The sequence below is a fragment of the Aotus nancymaae genome, unplaced genomic scaffold (genome assembly GCF_030222135.1).
Source record: "Aotus nancymaae isolate 86718 unplaced genomic scaffold, 86718_ANA_hifiasm-v0.15.2.pri h1tg000014l, whole genome shotgun sequence".
NCBI lineage: Eukaryota > Metazoa > Chordata > Mammalia > Primates > Aotidae > Aotus > Aotus nancymaae.
In genome coordinates, this window is record NW_026988425.1 from 112,400,485 (window position 1) to 112,417,293 (window position 16,809).

The 16,809-nt window shown below is 45.6% G+C and overlaps 1 protein-coding gene across 2 annotated transcripts in view; it reads left to right on the top strand.

Moving 5' to 3' along the window:
• IGF1R (insulin like growth factor 1 receptor) overlaps nt 1–16,809 on the top strand; it is a 320,134-nt gene that overhangs the window by 43,451 nt on the left and 259,874 nt on the right. The gene's annotated exons all lie outside the window — the stretch shown is intronic.

A 16,809-nucleotide genomic window follows, 5' to 3' on the forward strand; every position in this document is an offset into this window, starting at 1 on the left:
CCCTAGAAGAGGAGTCACTGGTTAGAGGTTATAGGCATTTGAATTTTTTGGTAGATATCGCCCTCCAAAAGGGCTGTATACATATGCTCCTCCTAAAAGGAGAGTGCCTGTTGCCCCATGTCCTCACTCAAATTTGGTGTTATTGGATTGGTCATTTTATTTTTCAATCTGATAAGTTGAAAATATTTCTTCGGGCCGGGCGCGGTGGCTCATGCCTGTAATCCCAGCACTTTCGGAGGCCGAGGCGGGTGGATCACGAGGTCAAGAGATCGAGACCATCCCGGTCAACATGGTGAAACCCCGTCTCTACTAAAAATACAAAAAATTAGCTGGGCATGGTGGCGCGTGCCTGTAATCCCAGCTACTCAGGAGGCTGAGGCAGGAGAATTGCCTGAACCCAGGAGGCGGAGGTTGCGGTGAGCCGAGATCGCGCCATTGTACTCCAGCCTGGGTAACAGGAGCGAAACTCCGTCTCAAAAAAAAAAAAAAAAAAAAAATTTCTTCGATTACCTGGGCACAGTGGCTCATGCCTGTAATCCCAGCACTTTGGGAAGCCGAAGCAGGCAGATTGCTTGAGCTTAGGAGTTCAAGACCAGCCTGGGCAACCTCGTGTAACCCCATCTCTACCAAAAATACAAAAAATTAACTACCAAAAATACAAAAAATTAACTGGGCATGGTGGCACTTGCCTTTGGACCCAGCTACTTGGGAGGATCACTTGAGCCCAGGAAGTTGAGGCTGCAGTGAGCCGAGATCTTGCCACTGCACTCCAGCCTGGGTGACAGGGTGAGACCCTGCCTCCAAAGAAAAAAAGAAAATTGATTGATTGACATAGGGTCTTACTCTGTTGCTCAGGCTGGAATGCAGCGGTATCATCATCATAGTTTACTGCAGCCTTAAACTCTTGGGCTCCAGCAGTCCTGCTGCTTCGGTCTTCCAAAGCGCTGGGATTATAGGCATGAGCCACTATGCCCAGCCAAGTTAGAAGTATTTTAGTTTGCATTTCTCTGATTTTCAGAAGTGCATTTACCATACCTGGAAACCTTAATGTAAGATGATGGTGAGATTGGACTTTCCAGTAATATTTGGGAACTCCGTTTAGTACCAAGCTCTGGTTAATAATATATACAACATAGGGATCTACCCTCAAGGAATCAAAGCCATTATCTAAAAGTTCTTTCCTGTAACATCTACTTGAGATATTGGCGTTGGTCATATGCCCCAGCATTTAAAAATGGAATTAGTGAGAGTCTGTTGTTTACCACCTAATACACGGTTAAAGCTGCTTGATGGTATGGGGACATCCGTGGGGAGGATACAGACATAGCCACCCCTGCTCTAGATACTAGGGGCCTCAGGGTGGGGTAGGCCTGGGTGGGAGGTATGAATGGTGGAGTAGTGGGAGACCCTTGGGTCCTTAGTCTCCAGGGTGATAGCATTTTGCCAAGGCTTTGTCCCATGTCCCTCTGGCCTGTATTCCCTTTGCCCATGGTGTTGCCTAGCATGGAGGGGCTCGTGGAGCATGCTCTGTGGTTCCCTAACCAGGGCTGTGTGGGAGAGCAGGCAGCAACCCCCTGACCCCACATGAACGTCCTTTACTTGCTGTCTCCTGCCGTGCCATCCAGCAGCTATGGGCTGCTATGCTGTGGCTAGGAGACCCATTAAGCCTCAGAAGCTGGATTCTGGATGAGCGGAATGGAGCGGGCATAGAGGTGGTGTTGGCCACGGGGAGGGGAACACTGACTTTGCCTCAGAGTCATGCCACTTCCATATAGGGGGGCAGGATTTACCACCCTGTTGTGGGGATTTGAGACTGGATTTTTTTTTCACCTTTACACTTCAGCTTTGTTCTCCAGCAAGTCTCTGGGAAGACTGGTCCACAAAGCTGTTGAATGGGGCTGTTGTCCAGCAGCGCTGCCTCCAGCTGCAGAATGCAGAGGATGCTGTAGACTCGCTCGGTGGGTGCCTGGGGCTTGCTGACTCCCTGGTGCACTGGGCACACCGGCTTGCCTGCCTTTTGGGTTGTCTCCACCTCCCAGGGATGTTTTTTGCTCCCTAATAGAAAGACGTACTGTTTTTTTTGTTTGTTTGTTTGTTTGAGATGGAGTCTCGCTCTGTCACCTAGGCTGGAGTGCAATGGCGTGATCTTGGTTCACTGCAACCTGTGCCTCCCGGGTTTGAGCAATTCTCATGCTTCAGCCTTCTAAGTAGCTGGGACTTCAGGTGTGCGCCACCACACCCGGCTCATATTTGTATTTTTAGTGGAGACGGGTTTCCCCATGTTGATCAGGCTGGTCTCGAACTCCTGGTCTCAAGTGATGTGGCTGCCTTGGCCTCCCAAAGTGCTGGGATTATAGGTGTGAACCACCTTGCCCAGCCTGACCTCCTGTCTTCTGTTTTTGCTCACTGTCAAGGGTAGACTTCTCCAAGGCTGCACTTGTGCTCTCCTAAAGAGGAGTAATGTTAGACATTTCTGACTTTGTCAGCATACTGCTTGGCAGCACCTGCCTCATTTCTGGTGACTATTTGGAAATGTGTCCTTTATCTGGTACCAAAGAACATTTACATTGATCCCTTTGCACTTAATTGGCATACTTTTATGCCTCTGGATTTTTTTTTTAGCATAATTGTTCTTGTCTACATGATGTAACATGCTGCTGACTTTTAAGCAAATTAACACAGTTCGTGCTGGAGTGCAGGGGTGCAGGGAAGCAAAATTGTAGGGTTACTAAAGGGGTGAGGTGGCTTCTCAAAGATGCCACCGCACCGTTCATTCATGTGTTCCTGGCCCATGTCAGGCTCATTAATCCTCCACGACAATCCATTAGCATGCCTGTCAGCCCTTCAGTGGGGATGAGCCATGGGGAGGCTTAGGGACCCCCACTTGTACTGCTGTGTGGCTTTGTGAACATCCCCTCCTTCCTGGAGTCATGTGATTGTGGCAGCCTGACCTCCTCTCACCCTTTTTTTTTTTTTTTTTTTTTTTTGAGATAGAGTCTTGCTCTGTCACCTAGGCTGGAGTGCAGTGGCATGATCTCGGCTCACTGCAACCTCCACCTCCCTGGTTCAACAGTTCCCCTGCCTCAGCCTCCCAAGTAGCTGGGATTACAGGCACATACCACCACAGTCAGCTGATTCTTTTTGCATTTTTAGTAGATGGGGTTTCACCATGTTGGTCAGGCTGGTCTTGAACTCCTGATCTCGTGATCCGCCTGCCTTGGCCTCCCAAAGTGCTGGGATTACAGGCGTGAGCCACCGCACCCAGCCAACTTTCCCCACTTGTTTTTGGACCTTAGCCTGCACTGCTCCAGGTCCAGCTCCCCGAGCCTGCTTGACTGGAAGACTCGGGCCAGACTCAGGGTGGCAGGGGGAATGCAGGTGCCAGTGGCTGTCACTTGGCCCCTCACAGTTTGCTGCCTGGTATGCTTTAAAGGCAAGCGTTGCTCATGCTTGTCAGAGCTCTCCATCTGCTTGAGAATTATATTGTTCTCAACTGGAACTTGTAAAAGTGGGAATAAAAAATGTACTTCTCAATTTCCATGGAAGAATGTATAGATTTTCTGGTGGGGTGGAAACTTTCTTAGCATTAAGGGATCTTTGTGTGATCTGAGCATCAGCGCTGAATAAAGAATGGGTGCGCCGAGGTCAGGGAGGCCAACTTCCCCGTGGCTTGCAGGGGAAAGATGGAACTGTGTGTAAGCAGTGCGTGGAAGGAAAGCTCTCTAAGTGTGGAGATAACGAAGGGAATGGGATTTAATAGAAACAGGGTGTGATGAGTGGCAGTTGCCTGATGAAGTGGAAATCTTGTGTTCCAAATTTGTGAGATCCATTTCTGTCCTCTCAGGAAAATGCTGTATGTGCAGGAAGAGTTCATGTAGTTGGGTTAGATTGTGTTTTCTGTCTTTATTTTTTCTCCCTCTATGTGTTGTGAATAAAAACAAGAATTTGACATTCTGCAGTGTAATTAACTTGTGCGAACAGTGTATGCTTTTCAGTGGAATATAAGGTCTGAAATAATAGCCTTTTCCCCATTAAGTCTGTTTTATTCCTTTACATGTGGGTTATGAGCTACAAAGTGAAGCTCTATAAAGCTTTTTACAAGCTCCCTATGTTGCCTCCCTTTGACAGGTTGGAGTTGACAGAGGTGTCTACTCTCATAGGCTTTAAAGAGGTGCCCGCTCTGGTCATTTGGTCGTTGTTAACCCTCAGTTTCCTTAGCTGCAAAACAGAGCAAATAACACCCCAAAAGAGTTATCATAGTAAATCACATCAGGCTTATACAATCTCAGAAGTGTGCAGCTCCACAGAAATCTTCATTATCTCTTTAGGCAGTCCAGTCTGCTTTCAAATGAATCTTACTGTCTGTTCTTATATGAAACCAAAATCCTTCACCCCATGTTGATCCAAGTTCTCTGTTTCTCTCCCCCAGCAGGATCATGAAGGGCCTGACCAGCCCTCTGTGGCCAAACCTGGAGACCCTTGTGTGCTGGGTTTCTGCAGCTATTCTCCATGAGAAGGGAATTCTGGTTCCGGCTCTCACTTGAATGTTCTTCCACTGACTTATCTCTCTTAGTGTGTAGAGGCAGAATCCCAGTTTTCAGGGTCTCTCCCCTGGCCCCTTACTAAGTCTCCCTTAGGTACAGTCTAAGACTGCCTGACTTTTCTTTTTTTTTTTGGCAGCCACAACATCACATCGTCACATACAGAAATTATATCCAATTAAATCTCCTAAGTCTCTTTCACACCTCCTACATTTGTGCATTTCTTTTTTTGCACCCAAGTGTCCAAATAGCATTTATTTCCTCTCTATTGCAATTCCAATCTGTTGATCTTTTTAGCTCTTGACTCTGTCATCCAGTGTATTTGCCATCGCTCCTGGAAACTTGTCATCTTTGAATTAGATAAACATTTTATCTGTGCCATCGTTCAAGTAATTGATAAAAATGTTGAAACATACAGTACTCAGAAAGAGCCCTGTGGCCTTCTAGTAGAGAGCTTCCTTGGTCTATTCATTAATCAGTACTTTGGAGGGTAAATCGAACATTTACTAAGCTATTCAGATGTAGTTCATATTTCTTCACCTTGTCAACAAAGATATGAGATTTTAGCAAGGCATCATAGACAAAGTATGTATTCCTGGAATATACCTATTAAGAAAAAATCCTTAATGCCAAGAAAATGAACACACCCCCAAATCTAAGGTTATTGTGGTTTATGATGGGTTATGGCTTCTGACCCAGGGCTTCACTTTATAGCAGTGTGTTCCTTTTGTTTTTGCCTTTGGTTGATACAACTTCTAGAGTGCAGATGAAGGAATGTTACTACCAGGGGACCTGAGTGTCGGGCTGTGATTGGCTGTCATCTGGAGTAGAACAGGATTGAGCTGCTCAGGAGAAAGGTCTTCAGATGATCCTTTTTAGGAAGCCAGGAGTACTGGTTTTAGACCTCCTCTCCTGGCTGATGAAGGGATTGGCCTCCATGGGGCTGCTCTCTGGCTGGACTGGTGGGCAGAGGTTCCTGTGGGTGTGGATGGAGAAGTCCTAAACACCGAGGGTACCTGGTCTTAGTAGAAATTTGTAACATGCCTCAGTGAAGAAGTCAGGGATGCAGATTGTCCTCTGGATGCTCAGATGAGTACACAGTAGAAAAAGTACTCCTTTGAGGGAAGAGGTGAATCTGAGGTGTTAGAGCAGAAGAGTAAATGCAGAAGTTGTAGCAGATATAAAGGCTTTGGTAAGAGTGGGAGTGATGACTGAAGGGAAGACAGGGACAGGCTGGAGCCGTGATTGACCCTCATAGTAACCCTTGCTTGCATTTTACCAAGCAGGACCTGTGTTGAGGTACGGATGTGCCAAACACTCAAAAAGTTAGAAAATCAATGCAATGAGTTGCAACTTCTGCACTCGAATCATATCAGATAGCAAGAACCTGCCACAGTTCAGTTGGCAGAGATGGTTGGTTGCATACAGTGTTTTAGCTCCGGCCCACTCCATATAGAGGTACAGGCCAGGGGCCACCTGCTCTGCCACCTCTGCCTGCTTGTGGCTGTATGCCCAGAGCCCATTTCCCTGGGGAGTCAGTGCAGCACTTCTGCTGGACCCCTCTACTTGTGTCCTGACGAATCTGACTGTGCTGGATGCAGGCCCACAGCCACACCTGGTATGGGTGGCATCTTTAAATGCCTGGCCCGTGTGTGCTGTGTCTGCAGCAGAGCTGTGGCCAAACCTGCTTTCCTTCCATCTGAATTTCCCTTGGTTCTCGGTGGCGGATGGGCCATGTGGTCTGCCATCAGCTGTCTATTTGCACTTGTGCTAAAATGCAGCAGAACTTTCCCCCTATATTTAAATTGTAGTGAAAGACGTATAATATTTACCATCTTAATTTTTTTTTTTTTGAGACAGGGTCTCACTCTGTCACCCAGGCTGGAGCGCAGTGGTGCAATCTTGGCTCACTGCAACCTCCACCTCCCAGGTTCAGGTGATTCTCATGCCTCAGTCTCCCAGGTAGCTGGGATGACATGTATGTGCCACCACGCCCAGCTAATTTTTGTATTGTTAGTAGAGACAGGGTTTCTCCATGTTGACCAGGCTGGTCTCCAACTCCTGGCCTCCCAAAGTGCCGAGATTACAAGTGTGAGCCACTGTGCCCGGCCTCCCTTTTTTTTTTTTTTTTTGAGACAGAGTCTCTCTCTGTTGCCAGGTGCCAGGCTGGAGTGCAGAGGCGCAATCTCGGCTCACTGCAACTTCCACCTCCCGGCTTCAAGCAATTCTCCTGCCTCAGCCTCCTGAGTAGCTGGGACTACAGGCTCGCGCCACCATGCCCAGCTAATTTTTGTATTTTTTTAGTAAAGACAGGGTTTCATCATGTTGACCAGGATGGTCTCGATCTCTTGACCTCATGATCTGCCCGCCTTGGCCTCCCAAAGTGCTGGGATTACAGGCATGAGCCACCGCGCCCAGCCACTTTTTTTTTAAGAAATGGAGTCTTGCTCTGTCACCCAGGTTGAAATGCCATGGTGCGATCTTCATTCACTGCAACCTCTGCCTCCCAGGTTGAAATGATTCTCCTTCTGCCTTAGCCTCCCGAGTAGCTGGGATTACAGGTGCCCAACACCACGCCTGGCTAATTTTTGTATTTTTTAGTAGAGATGGGGTTTCACCATGTTGGCCAGGCTGGTCTTGAACTCCTGACCTTGTGATTCACCCGCCTGGGCCTCCCAAAGTGCTGGGATTACAGGCATGAGCCACCATGCCCGCTGGCCTCCCATCTTAACATTTTAAAGTGTACAGTTTAAGTACATTTATACTGTTGTTCACTCAATCTCTAGAGCACTTTTCAGCTTGAAAAACGGAAACTTTGTACCCATTAATAACTCCCATTCTCTCCTATCCCAGCCACTGGCAACCACTTTCTACTGTCTCCATAAGTCTGACTACTTTGAGAACCTGTGAGTGGAATCAGCAGGATTTCTCCTTTTGTGACTGTCTTATTTCACTTAACATCATGTCCTCAAGCTTCATCCGAGTTGTTACATGTGATAGGATTTCTTTCCTGCACATGAACTAGAGAGATGCAATGACTGACCTCTGGCCGTGTGGTGGGTAGTAGAGACAGAGAAACTATCTCTACTAACAATACAACCAAGAGGTAGCTGGTGTCTGAACACTAGCCCAGTCCTTTTCCTCTCTAGGAAAGCCCTCAGATCAGATAGAAAGCCTCAGTATTTCAAGAAGCTTCTGTTTTGACACCCCATCCCTGAAGAATCACACCACAGGGTAGGGGAACAGATGAGTGGGATTTCTATACTGTTATCAGCTAGGCTTAGATAACTGGCTAATTGAAAAGAGTACAGGTCACTTAAGGAAACTGGAGCACTGTAGGGCCAAGTAACATGCTTTTGAAATGAGGATGTGAACTGTAACTGGAATGATGTAATGTGTTCTACAAAACAAAGCCAGTGAGAGGACAGGGGACACAGGGCCGACTTTCATTTAGGACGTTTGCCTGGTTCTGAGCAGAAAGTCGAAAGTCCTGAGAAGGGGAAAAGAAGGCAGATGGAGCCTGGTTTTTGCAGGGTGCCTGCTCAGCGTGGGCCTTGCTCCTTCTTGGCTGCACCTCACAGCACCATCCTCTGGCTGTACAGTCTGCCCTTCGGAGGTTTAGGGTGCTGTCTCATGCACCGTGGGTGCTAGGTGGTGGTGAGGACAGAGTGTGGGACTAGGCAGGGGGTGCACCTCAGAAGACCTCATGGTGAGGCAGAGAGCTTTGGCTCCGAGGGACTCTACCTTCTGATGTCCTGCTTCATCGAGAAGCCAACCACCTATGGGAACCGTGGACAATTAGAAAGGGTTAGAAGCTCTTGTAAGGGTGTTTTTTGAAATATAGAGACTTGGAATATTGGGCTTTGGGGTATTTTAAGATCAGAAAGGCATTTGGAGTAACCGTCAGAGCAGATACAGTTGTTTTTATGAAGATCTAGGAAAACAGTTGTTGCAAATACAGCTCTGCACCAAATCTGCGCCAATCTGTTTTGCTACAGATGCTTTAAGTGGAGGGGACACTGGGGCTTGTGTTCCCTTTAGTCTTTGAATTAATTCCCATTAAGGTTTCAGTGTCTTAATTGGTATGGCAGGATAGAAATATCTTACCTATCTCTTTAAGTTCTTTGCTGTATGTAGCATTCTGTTTTAATGTTCTGAGCCTTCAAGACTGCCCTTTTTGTGTGCATTTATTTTGTTTATATGCATGATGTAGGTGGCTCTAGTGACAGTAAAAAACAATGTTTATGTTCAAATTACTCTTAGTTTTTAATTTGTGTTCTCAGAGTTAAATGAAAATCTCTTACATTCTTAACTTTGCTTTCAGTTATTGAATGTGTTAGGTGGCCAGGATTGCTGTCTGTGTGAAATGGAAATGTACGTATACAATGTAAACACGTTCTGATTGACACATGAAGATAAAGAGCTTAACACGAATTGTGTCTGTTTACACTTAACACAGAAAATTGTACTGTAACAAACTGAAGTATCAGTAGTGTTTGTTATCATAACATGGCCTTTTTCCCCCTTTTCTGATCTCTGATTTTTTGATTAGGAATGAAGCCTACAGAAACCCATGCTCTCTCTCTTCCCTGAGCACAAGGAGGGGCTGTGCTTAGACCTTGAAGGGCATGGCATGGGAGGATCATGTGCTAGGGAGTCTGTCTCCACCCTGTTTTTCTTCTGCTTGGCTTTGTTTCATGCATAGTTTCTATGGGCTTCTTGGGGGTTCTCTGAGAGTGAATGTCAACTTGAGAAGTACAGGTAGACAGATAGGCTTTACCTGCACCACACTGCAGATAAGGTGGGTGGGGAGGGTAGTGACAGGTGGTGGGGTGGGTTTACAATTATTTCCTAGGGCAGTGGGTCTCACAGGGTGGTGCTTAGGCCAGCAGCATCAGCATCACCTGGGTGCATATTAGAAACATACATTTTGGGGCCTTACCTCTTGTTTTTTAACAAGTCCTTCAAGTGGTTCTGATGCATGTTGAGGACTTTGAACTCTGTCTCGCTACATGCAAAGTGAAGTTGACCCCCACACACTTGCCTCAGTCTGTTTTCTAGCATCTATCCTATTGCTCTTATTCTCCTTGCCACATGGGCTGCACGGGTGGGGTTCCCCCTAAATGCGACTAGGCATCAGCTCCAGCTGCCTCTGCCTGGAGCATCCTGACCCCCAACCCTTCCTGGCAAGACTTTGCTCATCTTTTCAGGGTCCTCTCTGCTGAGAAGTCTTCCTGACCTCAGAGATAGGGAGTCACTGTGGGGCCTCGTCTTTGTGTTCCTAGGGTTCTATCCATTGCTCCATTAAAACTTTTCTTTCATTTGCCACTTGCTGGAGAGATGGTTGCTCTGTCTTCCTTGTACAAAATTCAGTGACACACGGATCCTCTCCTAACCTCTTAAATAATTTTGGCTTTCACAGAGTGATAGTGTCTAGAGAGGGTTTTTGTTGTACTGAGTTATTGGTTCCAAAGAATTCATTTTAAGAGAAGTAAAGAACTATTACAGCATGCCAGTTACTGAGACAAAATCGGCTTCTCATATAAGCCCAAAGGTTTTGTTGTGTTGCATTTTACCATCAGAATTAAAGATGATGTTTGGTTCACCATTGTGTTTTGCTTTCATAATGTGCCTGTAGACCTGTAGTAAAAGAAGGCTGATGTTCCCTGATGTCTTTTATTTCCTACTATAAGCTAAGCCTATCCCATATTTTTAAAGAGGAGTTGATCAAGTAGTTATCCATTTTAGCTAAATGGATAACTAGAACATTTTTTAATGGAATTATTGACAGAAGGATAATCAGTGATTTTGCAAATTCATGCCACCCTCCTTTGTTGTATGTTAGTAATACTTAATTTGGGGCAACAAATTAGATCAGTATTTCCATTTAATGTTTACTTAATAACAGCCACTAAAATTTGTTTGCAGTATGGCAGAAGCACTTACCTGATTCTTACGCCAGCTTCTATAGGGTAGGTAGGGACAGCACATTTTGCAGGTGAGAAAGATGATGTTTAGAGGTGAGGCATGTCTGCCTGAGGGCAGGATCTGGTAAATGGCACTCCAGGCTCATGAGAGCCACGCTGTTTTTCTAGGACCACAAGGTTGTATCTGAGACGTAAGAAAATGTAGTTAGAATTCTCGTATAGCTCTTCCACATACTTAGATACACAGCTTTAGGGGGTTTTCTCAGCTAAATGCTTTTCATTAGCCCTTCTCATATTAACATTTCGTTCTTAGGGATTTATTTTCCACATACATTTAGCTTATATATGCTATTCACTTGCATTCTTAGAGCGGACGTTCTGCCTCTTGATCTTTAGAAAATACCTAGGAGTAGCCGGGCGCGGTGGCTCACGCCTGTAATCCCAGCACTTTGGGAGGCCGAGGCGGGTGGATCACGAGGTCAAGAGATCGAGACCATCCTGGTCAACATGGTGAAACCCCGTCTCTACTAAACATACAAAAATTAGCTGGGCATGGTGGCGCGTGCCTGTAATCCCAGCTACTCAGGAGGCTGAGGCAGGAGAATTGCCTGAACCCAGGAGGCAGAGGTTGCGGTGAGCCGAGATCGCGCCATTGCACTCCAGCCTGGGTAACAAGAGCGAAACTCCGTCTCAAAAAATACCTAGGAGTATTTTGGTAACAGTGCTCATTTCAACTGAAAAGCTTTATTTTTAAATTTATTAAATTTTGTTATTATTTTTTGAGACAGAACCTTGCCCTGTATCCCCCAGGCTGGAGTGCAATGATGTGACCTTGGCTCGTTGGGTTCAAGTGATTCTCATGCCTCAGCCATCCAAGTAGCTGGGATTACAGGTGTGCACCACCACGCCTGGCTAATTTTTGTATTTTTAGTAGAGATGGGATTTTGCCATGTTGACCAGGCTGGTTTCAAACTATTGGCCTCAAGCAATCTACCTGCCTTGGCCTCCCGAAGTTCTGGGACTACAGGTGTGAGGCACTGTGCATGACTTTAAAGGTGTTCTTTAAAATGGCATCTTTTGGCCAGGTGTGGTGGTAATTCTAGTGCTGCTGGAGGATTGCTTGAGGCCAGGAGTTGGAGACCAGCCTGGGCAACAGAGGGAGACCCTGTTTCTGCCAAAAATTAAAAAAAAAAAAAAAAAAAATAGAGCTAGGTGTTACAGCGTACAACTGTGGTCCCAGCTACTTTCAAAAAAGTTTCAGATTTTGGATTTTGGATTTTTGGATTAGAGATGCTCAACCTGTATAAAGTGTTAGGCATCGATTTAGTTGTTATTTCCAACAGATCACAAAATTCAGTAGCTAGTGAAAGAAGAAAGAACATGAAGACACAGACTGAAGCAAGCTGAACTTCATACTGCAATCTGAATGCGGACAGAAGGAAAGAATCTGCTTCACTTTGCCATCTGGCTCCCTCCACAGCCAGTGTTGACCACTAGTTAACAGAGGCCACGCTCCAGAGCTGGAACTGTCAGTTTCCTCCAAATGAAAGAGTAGATTCCATACTTGACACTCTTCTTCCCATTTATTAAAGAAAAGAGAAAAAAGGTAGGAAGAAGATACCCACTTACTCCGTAAGGAAAGACAAGCCCAAGCCACAGAGCATGAGGCAGGGCCTAGGACCAGCTGTTGTGGATCTCATGACTGACACCATTGGTCTTTAGGATGTTTTGTGATAGAAACAGTAAAAAAGAAAACCAAGCTGGACCATGAATGATAGCAGTGTTCAGGAGGTGCAAGCCACTAACAGGAAAGAGAATAAAACATGCTCCATTGGTGCCATGAAATAATTCATGCACTGAGGGAGTAAATAGTAAACACAGTGCAGGAGGGAGAGACAAACCCTTTGTGGCTACTCAATGATGATTACAAGGGAAAATGCAAAATACCCTTTCTCCTTTCTCAAAGCAGCAGATACTGGCATGATCCAAAACAAACCCAAAAATCTTTTGGAATGTGGGATCCCAGGCAGGCCTGTAAGGAATAAGACAAAGCCGGGAAGCAGAGAGAAAGGGTACAGCTGGAAGATGGAGACAGTGGGCCTCAACAAAGTCCCCGAAGCCAGAGAACTTTTGGAGTTCTGACATGACACCACAAGTGGAAAATTCCACATCTGACCTCATGTGATGGGTCACAGTCAAAACTCAGGTACACAGTACACAGTACACAGTTAATTCAGTGTCCCCAAGGGAAAAAAGACCTTCCCAGCCCCCTTGAGCTGCGATGTGTCTTTTCTACACATACTCAGATTCCCCCAAACACACACCTCCACAAAGGGTAATAAAATGGTTCATTGTACCCAAACTTTGTTTCATGCACAAGATTATTAAAATCCTTTATATTATATGAAATGACTAGAGAAGCGAGAAGAGAAATGAGAGATCGGGGAGGGAGGGAGGAGTTGGGGGAACAGTTGAAGCCAAGGTTTAGGCAAAGCTGTGAGGAGGCGACATCTGAGTGGAGACCCCATGGTGAGAGAATGGGGCAACCTCCCGAAGGAGCAGAAGCACTGCGGGAAGCAAGGTACGAGTAGAGGAGGAGCTTGGTGTGTTGGAGGTCGGGGACTCCTGTGGAGTCTTGTCGGACGGTGTTGGGACAGGGATGGACTATGGGGAGGCTGGGTCATGGGGAAGGTGTTGCTTTAGGCCAAGCTGGAGATGCTAGTGGCTCAGATCAGAGCTAGAGTAGTGGAGACACACAGACACTGAACGAATGATGAAATTCACTCATTCTGCATGTGCGCCACATGATGTGTCTACTGTTTTAGGCACTGGGGATGTAATGGTGAACTAAATAGAAGACAATATAAATAGAGAACAGTTTCTATATCCTGTCCTCCTGGAGCTGCCATTGTGTTGGGAGTGATAAGAGAGACCGTGAAAAGAAAGGCCAGAACCTTCTAGAATTACTATCTCCTTAAAATGATGATGTAGATGGACATATATTGACTTAGTGAAATTATTAAGTGAATGAATTGTGCTTACAAATGTCATATTTTTGTGTGATTTCACTTATCTTCATTTATAGAGAGTGGATAATTGGCATAGATAGTGTTAAGATTATGTTGGGATGATGAGATCATTGATGATTTTTACTATTTTTTTTGCTGTTCCCTCTAAGCTCTATAGAAGCATGCTTTTGATCAATAAAACTTGTAAAGTTGGAATTTATGCTGCTTTTATTCATTGAAAAAAAATCACATTTTGAATCTTTGTTAGGTTAGGCTTTATATCTACATTAATGCAGATATGAGGAAAACACAGTCTCCCTGGCCTATGTCAAACACCGACCAAATGATGAAATTCACTCAGTCTGCGTGTGTGCAGTGTAATATGTCTGCTGTGCACCAAGTACTGTTTTAGGCACTGGGAATGTGATTGTGAACCAAGTAGAAAATAGTAGAAATAAACAGAGAACAATTTCTGTTTCCTGTCCTCCTGGAGCTGCCATTGTGTTGGATGGGCATGATGAGAGAGACCATGAGAAGAAAGGCCAGAGCTGTGTCCTGCAGAGGGTGGTGTGCCTGGGGAGGGACATGTGTGGGGCTGTCCAGGAACAGCGTGCTGTGGAGGGAGGAAGGAGGTGGATGGTGTTGTGGGAAGAGCAGCCAAGATTCTCATAGGCTTGAGATCTGGAACCCTGAGGTCGTCTACTGGACTAGATATGTGAGGTGCGAGAGGAGAGAAGAATGGGGAATGACTCTTTGATTTTTGACATGAGTAACTCAGAGAATGAGAGTGCTATAGTTTAGAAGCTTGGGAGGTGGATTTTGCAGGGGAACGAATGAGGTATTAGGCACCTCAGTGGTTATACTCACATGGATATACTACATTAGAGCTCAGAAGAATCTGGGCCAGTGACATGAATCTGATCATCTAGAGTATGAATCGCACAGGAAGCCACTTGTCTAGATGAGGTGACAGAGGAAAAGGTTGAGGATAGCAGCCAACATTTAGGAGTAATGGTAGAAGGCAGGATAGTATGGAATCAGGGAAGCGAAGAGGAAGAGGCAATGCCAGGTGACTGGAAGGTACAGTGACGTTGTCAAAGTGTCACTGGGGGCTCTGCTAGGAGCTATTCAGTGTCATAATGGGAACAGAAGCTCAGTCAGAGTGAGTAAAGGTAACCAGGAGATGCGGATGCTGAGAGGTAGGACTATGGACAAGACTGTGTCAAGTTTTGCTATGCAGGGGCTGGAATCTTATGTATGTGACTGTGTATGAGTGACTTGACTTCCCCAAATCTGTTTCCTCACCTTCAAAATGGATGTTTGCCAAGTGCTGTTTTTTTGCCTTCTCTTCTCTGTCTTAGGGATGTCATTTTCTCATTGGTAAAACAAAAGAATCAGACCAAATGAAGTTTCACATTCTAAGTTCTCAGGCTTTGCCTGCTCCTCAGCCCTTGGGTCCCTCCACTTCCTCCTCCCTTCACTGTCTCTGCTCAGTTTCCATCTGTGGTTGTCATGTAATGCCCAGTGGGACTTTTCTTCTCTCTCTCTCTCTCGTCTGTACTACTTACTCTGTTCTGCACCAGGCCACCAGATTAATCCTCCACAAAGCCTCTCAGGCTTCTCTCACATGGGCTTCTCTCCCACTCAGGAAACTTGTAGGGGCTTTATTCCTCTGAGGTGAAAGTTCTCATGCTCACATGTGACCCTTTATGACTTGGGTGCTGCCAAATTCATTTCCTCGCCTGCTACCCTCTTCACCGGCTCCCCTCTTCACCCTGACCATCAGATCTGTTGGCACATGAGTGTACCTTGTTCTGCACTGTCTCTGGCCTGTGGGATGTTTACTGAGTTTTAAATCCCAGGCACCCTTTGGGAGCCAGCCTGTGTGCAGAGCTTCCCCCAGCACAGTGGCACGAAGTGTGGACACCACCTCTTGCCTGTCCTGCTTCATTCCATTCACATCTGGAGTGGACTTGCTGTGTGCACACCACTGACTGCCTGCCTTGTGTGACAGTTGTTCATCACGGGTCTTAGCTCCTTGCCTTCACCATGAGTCTCCAAAGAGGGCAGCGCACTGCCTGTCGGCATTTCTCATGGTATCATACACGTTGGGTGCTTTCCAAATTAGTTACATCAATCAGAAAACTTCATTCTATCTGAGAAGGCTTAATAGTGGACTTGGGGATTATTAAATCCTAAAACAAAGTATTTTTTTGGTGTGTGTGTGTGTGTGTGTGCCTAAAATTTAGAATATAAGTCTTGCAGTATTGAAGCCGTTTTATCGAAAGCCTTTAAAATCTGCAAGTGCATCGGCCCAGCAATTCCACTTCTAGGGATTTATCCTAAGACAATAGTCTCGGGTATCTGCTGAGAATGTTCACTGGAGTGTTGCTTTTAATGTGCAAAACCGGAGATAACCTAACTGTCCAACAGTAAGGGATTGGTTAAAAACAAAAAAGCTTCATGGTGTATATTCATACTCTGGAATCACTACCTCCTAAAATGATGATGTAGAAGGACATGTATTGACTTAGTAAAATATTAAATGAAGGAAGTGTGTTTGCAGATGTCATATTTTTGTCTGATTTCACTTACCTTCATTTATAGAAAATGGATAATTGGCATAGATAGTGTTAACATTAACACTATCAACATCTTAGGATGTTGAGATCGTTGATAATTTTTACTGTTTTTTTTTTTTTTTTTTTTCTGTTACCTCTAAGCTCTCTTTAGGAAGCATACCTTCTTAATGAAACTGTTAAAGTTGGAACTTATGCTACTTTTATTCTTAAAAAAATCACGTTTTCTATCTTCTATTAGGTTATCCTTTATATCTACATTAATGCCAATATGGGGAGAACACAGTCTACCTGGCTCATGTCAAATGGTAGTGGGAAGCATGGAAGCATGTGTTTTTAAGTCCCCACTTTCCGGGTCACAGTGACTGTTCTCTAGTGTAGACCGATTGCCCTGTGTCTTTCAGGTAGGGTGCAGTACTAAGTTACTGCTTTTTGGCTACTGAGCTGTTTGTTGTTCAGGCCTTGGCAGCTGACGCTCTGCAGAAGGGACTGGGAGTGTGTAGTGGTGGAATCCGGCTGGCCTGGGTTGCAGGTTTAACTTTCGCATCTGCCTCTGTGTGCCCCTGGGCTGTAAACTTTAGTTTGCACACTTAACGGGGATGACCTCTCCCTTAGTTGGTTGGTGAGGGTGCTGCACAGCGTCTGGCCCAGTGTTGGCACTGCGCAAATGCCGGCTAACTGGTTAGTCACCTAGACTGTCAGTCTGCAACACACACCTCTGCAGTGAGCAACTGAACCTTACTTCTTTAATAAT